Raw genomic sequence first — 6896 nt, forward strand, 5'->3', positions numbered from 1 at the left:
TTCTTGAGTTGTCTGCCATTTCTAATGAGATTTTAGCAGCTTGCACCTCAAAGATTCCCAGTTTCTCCATTACAGAGAGTGGCATGAGGTTTATTCCTGACCCCAGGTCACATAGAGCCTTCTCAAAGGTCATGGTGCCTATGGTACAAGGTATTAGGAACTTTTCAGGATCCTGTTTCTTCTGAGGTAATCTCAGTTGATCCAATGCATTTAGTTCATTGGTGAACAGGGGAGGTTCATTTCCCTAAGTCTTATTACCAAATAAATTGGCATTTAGCTTCATGATTGCACCAAGAAACTTGGCAACTTGCTCTTCAGTAACATCTTCATTCTTTTTAGAAGAAGAGTACTCTTCAGAGCTCATAAATGGCATAAGGAGGTTCAATGGAATCTCTATGGTCTCTAGATGAGTCTCAGATTCCTTTGGTTTCTCAGAGGGAACTCCTTATTGATCACTGGACATCCCAGGAGGTCTTCCTCCTTGGGATTCACGTCCTCCCCTTCCTCCTTGGGTTCGGCTATGATGGTTATATCAATGGCCTTGCACTCTCCTTTTGGATTTTCTTCTGTATTGCTTGGGAGAGCACTAGGAGGAGTTTCAGTGATCTTCTTACTCAGCTGGCCCACTTGTGCTTCCAAATTTCTAATGGAAGACCTTGTTTCATTCATGAAACTCACAGTGGCCTTAGATAGATCAGAGACTAAGTTTGCTAAATTAGAGGTATTTTATTCAGAGTTCTCTGTCTGTTGCTGAGTGGATGATGGAAAAGGCTTACTATTGCTAAACCTGTTTCTTCCACCATTATTAAAGCCTTGTTGAGGCTTTTGTTGATCCTTCCATGAGAAATTTGGGTGATTTCTCCATGAGGGGTTATAGGGGTTCCCATATGGTTCACCCATGTAATTTACCTCTGCTATTACAAGGTTCTCAGGATCATAAGCCTCTTCTTCAGCAGATGCCTCTTGAGTACTGTTGGATGCAGCTTGCATTCCATTCAGACTCTGAGAAATCATATTGACCTACTGAGTCAATAGTTTGTTCTGAGCCAGTATGGCATTCAGAGTATCAATTTCAAGAACTCCCTTCTTCTGAGGCGTCCCATTACTCACAGGATTCCTCTCAGAAGTGTACATAAACTGGTTATTAGCAACCATGTCAATGAGTTCTTGAGCTTCTGCAGGCATTTTCTTTAGGTGAATGGATCCACCTGTAGAAGTATCCAATGACATCTTAGCTAATTCAGACAGACCATCATAGAATATATCCAGGATGGTCCATTCTGAAAGCATGTCAGAAGGACACTTTTTGGTCAGTTACTTGTATCTCTCCCAAGCTTCATAGAGGGATTCACCTTCTTTCTGTCTGAAGGTCTGAACATCCACTCTAGGCTTACTCAGCTTTTGAAGAGGAAAGAACTTGGCTAAGAAAGCCGTGACCAGCTTATCCCAAGAGTTCAGGCTATCCTTAGGTTGAGAGTCCAACCATACTCTAGCTCTGTTTCTTACAGCGAAAGGGAAAAGCATGAGCCTGTAGACTTCAGGATCTACTCCATTAGTCTTAACAGTATCACATATCTGCAAGAATTCAGTTAAGAACTGAAAAGGATCTTCAGATGGAAGTCCATGAAACTTGCAGTTTTGTTGCATCAGAGAAACTAATTGAGGTTTAAGCTCAAAATTGTTTGCTCTAATGGTAGGGATGGAGATGCTTCTTCCATGTAAATTGGAATTAGGTGCAGTGAAGTCACCAAGCATCCTCCTTGCATTATTATTATTTTCGGCTGCCATCTCATCTTCCTATTCGAAAATTCCTGTAAGGTTGTCTCTGGATTGTTGTATTTTAGCTTTTCTTAGTTTCCTTTTCAGAGTCCTTTCAGGTTCAGGGTCTGCTTCAACAAGAATGTTCTTGTCCTTGCTCCTGCTAATATGAAAAAGAAGGGAACAGAAAATAATAATAGGGATCCTTTTTACCAGAGTATAGAGGTACCCTTGTTGTTAGAAGAAAAGGGAATAAGAGTGAAGAAGAATGGATAATCCAAACACAAGGGTGAGGATAAGAGTAATGATTTAAGATGAAGAGAAGTGTTAGTAAATGAATAAATAAATAGAAGGAGATGAGAGAGAGGAAATTTTGAAAATTAATTTTGAAAAAGAGTTAATGATTTTCGAAAATTAAAGGAGAATTGAAATTAAAATTAAAATTTAAACAATTAATTAATTAAAAAGAATTTTTAAAAAAGAGGGAGGTATTTTCGAAAATTAGAGAGGGATAGTTAGTTAGGTAGTTTTGAAAGAGATAAGAAACAAACAAAAAGTTAATTAGTTAGTTGGAACAAATTTGAAAATCAATTTTGAAAAGATAAGAAGATAAGAAGTTAGAAAAGATATTTTAAAATCAAATTTTTGAAAAAGATATGTTTTAAAGAGATATGATTAAAAATATATGATTTTGAAAAAGATAAGATAAAAAGATATTTTTGAAAAGATATGATTAAAATTAGTTTTAAAAAAGATTTGATTTTTAAAATCACAATTAATGACTTGATTCACAAGAAATCACAAGATATGATTCTAGAACTTAAAGTTTGAATCTTTCTTAACAAGTAAGTAACAAACTTGAAATTTTTGAATCAAAACATTAATTGTTGAGGATATTTTCGAAAATATGGAAAAAAAATTAAGAAAAAGATTTTTGAAAAATAATTTTAAAATTTTTGAAAGTAAATAAGAAAAATGAAAAAAAATGATTTTTGAAAAAGGTTTTGAAAAAGATAAGATTTTTAAATTGAAAATTTGATTTGACCCATAAGAAACAACTAAATTTTAAAAAGTTTTGAAAAAGTCAACTCAAATTTTAGAAAATTTATGAGTGAAAAAGGGAAAGATATTTTTTTGATTTTTGAATTTTTAATGATGAAAGAGAAAAACATCAAAAAGACTCAATGCATGAAAATTTTAGATCAAAACATGTGATGAATGCAAGAACACTATGATTGTCAAGATGAATGCCAAGAACACTTTGAATGTAAAGATGAACACCAAGAACATATTTTTGAAAAATTTTTTTGATGCAAAGGAAACATGCAAGACACCAAACTTAGAAATCTTTAATGTTTAGACACTAAGAATTCAAGAATGCATATGAAAAACACCATACAACACAAAACAATACAATATGAAGATCAATCAAGAAGGTTTATCAAGAACAATTTGAAGATCATGATGAATGCAATGCATGAATGCAATTTTCGAAAAAAAATGCAAGATGAGTATGCAATTGACAACAAACTTAAAATTTGACACAAGACTCAAACAAACAACATAGAATATTTTTTATTTTTATGATTTTATTTTTTTTTTTTGGATTTTTGTAAATTTTTTTTCGAAAAACATCTAGGAAAAAGAAAATAAGGATTTCAAAATTTTTAATATGAATTCCAGGAATTTTGTACTCTTAGTCTAAAGCTCCAATCTGAGGGTTAGGCATGGCTTAATAGCCAGCCAAGCTTTAGTATGCTATTACATGCATTGAATTGATTAGTTGAATCCTCAGTCCAAAGGAATTTAGACATGGCTTTACAGCCAGCCAGGATTCAACAAGTCATCATGAAACACTAGAATTCATTCTTAAAAATTCTGAAGAAAAATATATTTTATAATTTTTTTTTCGAATATTAATTGGGAAAAATGAAAAAGAAGAAAATATTTTTGAAAAAATCTTTGAAAACTTTTTGAAAATAAAATAAGAAGAAAATTACCCAATCTGAGCAACACGATGAACCGTCAGTTGTCCAAACACGAACAATCCCCGGCAACGGCGCCAAAAACTTGGTATGCGAAATTGTTACTCAGGTTGTAAAATTTGTTGTTCGTTCTCTCCCTGGCAATGGCGCCAATAACTGGTGCACAATACCATGGTCCAAACATAACTTCACAACTTCACACAACTAACCAGCAAGTGCACTGGGTCATCCAAGTAATAAAACCTTACGTGAGTAAGGGTCGATCCCACGGAGATTGTCGGCTTGAAGCAAGCTATGGTCACCTTGTAAATTTCAGTCAGGCAGATATCAAATGGTTATGGAGTTTTCGAATAATAATAATAAATAAATAGAAAGTAAAGATAGAAATACTTATGTAATTCATTGGTGAGAATTTCAGATAAGCGCATAGAGATGCTTTCGTTCCTCTGAACCTCTGCTTTCCTGCTGTCTTCATCCAATCAGTCTTACTCCTTTCCATGGCAAGCTTTCTGTAAGGGCATCACCGTTGTCAATGGCTACATCCCATCCTCTCGGTGAAAATGGTCCGAATGCTCTGTCACGGCATGGCTAATCATCTGGAGGTTCTCGATCATACTGGAATAGGATTTGCTATCCTTTTGCGTCTGTCACTACGCCTAGCACTCGCGAGTTTGAAGTTCGTCACAGCCATCCCTTCCCAGATACTACTCGGAATACCACAGACAAGGTTTAGACTTTCCGGATCTCAGGAATGGCCATCCATGGGTTCTAACTTATACCACGAAGATTCTGATTAAGGAATCCAAGAGATACTCATTCAATCTAAGGTAGAACGGAAGTGGTTATCAGGCACGTGTTCATAGGGAATGATGATGACTGTCACGATCACCACATTCATGTTGAAGTGCAAATGGATATCTTAGAAGCAGAATAAGTTGAATTGAATAGAAAACAGTAGTACTTTGCATTAAATCATCAGGAACAGCAAAGCTCCACACCTTAATCTATGGAGTGCAGAAACTCTACCGTTTGAAAATACATAAGTGATAATGGTCCAGGCATGGCCAAATGGCCAGTCCCCAAACGTGATCAATATGATCCAAAGTTGAACTAAAAATCATAAGATCTAATACAATAGTAAAAAGTCCTATTTATACTAAACTAGCTACCAGGGTTTATAGAAGTAAGTAATTGATGTATAAATGCACTTTCGGGGCCCACTTGGTGTGTGCTTGGGCTGAGCTTGAAGTTTACATGTGGAGAGGTCATTCTTGGAGTTGAACGCCAGTTTGTAACGTGTTTCTGGCGTTCAACTCTGGTTTGTAACGTGTTTCTGGCGTTTAACTCTAGACTGCAGCGTAGAATTGGCGTTCAACGCCCTTTTGCGTCATCTAAACTCAGCTAAAGTATGGACTATTATATATTTTTGGAAATCCTTGGATGTATACTTTCCAACGCAATTGGAAGCGTGCCATTCTGAGTTCTGTAGCTCTAGAAAATCCACTTTGAGTGCAGGGCGGTCAGAATCCAACAGCATCAGCAGTCCTTCTTCTACCTCTGAATCTGATTTTTGCTCAAGTCCCTCAATTTTAGCCAGAAAATACCTAAAATCACAGAAAAATACACAAACTCATAGTAAAGTCCAGAAATGTGAATTTAACATAAAAACTAATAAAAATATCCATAAAAGTAACTAGATCCTACTAAAAATATACTAAAAACAATGCCAAAAAGCGTATAAATTATCCGCTCATCACATACATAACTAATAAAGAAGCTCTGTTTTACCCAAGAAGTCAAGTGGTGCACGAATTGTGAATCACACTTTTCACAACACGTACCACTAACCAGCAAGTGCACTGGGTCGTCCAAGTAATACCTCACGTGAGTAAGGGTCGAATCCCATGGAGATTGTTGGTTTGAAGCAATCTATGGTTATCTTGTAAATCTTAGTCAGGAAGTCAATTATGTTTATCAGTTGAATTGTGAATAACCGAGAGAGCATAAATTAAAGATTACTTGTTGTGCAGTAATGGAGAATATGTTGGAGTTTTGGAGATGTTTTGTCTTCTGAATCTCTACTTTCCTCTGTCTTCTGATTCACACACGCACGTCCCCCTATGGCAAGCTGTGTGTTGGTGGATCACCGTTGTCAATGGCTACCTTCCATCCTTCCAGTGAAAACTACGCTCACGCGCTCTGTCACAGCACGGCTAATCACCTGGTTGGTTCTCGATCCGGTTGGAATAGGATTTACTATCCTTTTGCGTCTGTCACTAACGCCCAGCCTTCAGGAGTTTGAAGCTTGTCACAGTCATTCAATCCTTGAATCCTACTCGGAATACCACAGACAAGGTTTAGACTTTCCGGATTCTCATGAATGCCGCCATCAGTTCTAGCTTATACCACGGAGATTCTGATTAAGGAATCTGAGAGATACTCATTCAATCGTGTATAGAACGGAGTGGTTGTCAGGCACACGTTCATGATTTGAGGAAGGTGATGAATGTCACTGATCATCACCTTCATCACAGTTAAGCGCGAATGAACATCTTAGATAGGAACAAGCGTGTTTGAATAGAAAACAGAAATACTTGCATTAATTCATCGAGACACAGCAGAGCTCCTCACCCCAACAATGGGGTTTAGAGACTCATGCCGTCAGAGAATACAAAGTTTAGATCTAAAATGTCATGAGATACAAAATAAGTCTCTAAAAGTTGTTTTTATACTAAACTAGTACCCTAGGGTTACAAAATATGAGTAGACTATGATGGATGATGCAGAGATCCACTTCTGGGACCCACTTGGTGTGTGCTGGGCTGAGACTTAAGCAATTCACGTGCAGAGGCCATTTGTGGAGTTGAACGCCAGTTTTTATGCCAGTTTGGGCGTTCAACTCCAGCTTTTGATCCTTTTCTGGCGCTGGACGCCAGAATTGGGCAGAGAGCTGGCGTTGAATGCCAGTTTACGTCGTCTATCCTTGTGCAAAGTATAAACTATTATATATTGCTGGAACGCCCTGGATGTCTACTTTCCAACGCAATTGGAAGCATGCCATTTCGAGTTCTGTAGCTCCAGAAAATCCACTTTGAGTGCAGGGAGGTCAGAATCCAACAGCATCAGCAGTCCTTTTTCAGCCTGAATCAGATT

At 37.0% G+C, this 6896-nt stretch overlaps 1 non-coding gene across 1 annotated transcript; it reads left to right on the forward strand.

The window, feature by feature from the left end:
- Positions 1-1284: 1284 nt before the first annotated feature.
- Positions 1285-1392, forward strand: LOC112746123 (small nucleolar RNA R71). Its single transcript, XR_003174021.1, has one exon. It is a non-coding gene; the product is annotated as a small nucleolar RNA R71 (small nucleolar RNA).
- Positions 1393-6896: the final 5504 nt, after the last annotated feature.

Source organism: Arachis hypogaea, chromosome 14, assembly GCF_003086295.3.
Source record: "Arachis hypogaea cultivar Tifrunner chromosome 14, arahy.Tifrunner.gnm2.J5K5, whole genome shotgun sequence".
NCBI lineage: Eukaryota > Viridiplantae > Streptophyta > Magnoliopsida > Fabales > Fabaceae > Arachis > Arachis hypogaea.